The sequence below is a fragment of the Nicotiana tabacum genome, chromosome 12 (assembly GCF_000715075.1).
Source record: "Nicotiana tabacum cultivar K326 chromosome 12, ASM71507v2, whole genome shotgun sequence".
Lineage (NCBI taxonomy): Eukaryota > Viridiplantae > Streptophyta > Magnoliopsida > Solanales > Solanaceae > Nicotiana > Nicotiana tabacum.
In genome coordinates, this window is record NC_134091.1 from 125,421,643 (window position 1) to 125,422,207 (window position 565).

Consider the following 565-nt stretch of genomic DNA (forward strand, 5'->3'; position numbering starts at 1 on the left):
ATTTCGGGTATTGTAGGCGTATAAGAGTAGTGGAGGTCGATGGGGCTATGCATAAGATGCACAGGGGTAGAGCTACCGGGCCTGATGAAATACCTGTGGAGTTTTGGAAGAATACGGGTAGGGCAGGTTTGGAGTGGCTCACTGGGCTATTCAACGTCATTTTTAGGCTGATGATTAGAGGTGGAGTACGATGATTCCTCTGTATAAAAATAAGGGTGATATTCAAAATTGCAATAATTATAAGGGGATTAAGCTGCTAAGCTATACTATGAAAGTTTGGGAGAGGGTGGTTGAAGTGAGGGTGAGGACCAGTGTATACATTTCTGAGAACTAGTTCGGTTTCATGCCGGGGCGTTCGACTATGGAAGCCATTCACATTGTGAGGAGATTGGTGAAGCGGTATAGGGAGATGAAGAATGACTTGCACATGGTGTTCATTGATATAGAGAAAGCATATGGCAAAGTCTTGATAGAGGTGCTCTAGCGACGCTTGGAGGCTAAAGGGGTCCCAGTAGCCTACATTAGAATTGATTAAGGACATGTATGATAAAGCCAAGACTCAGAT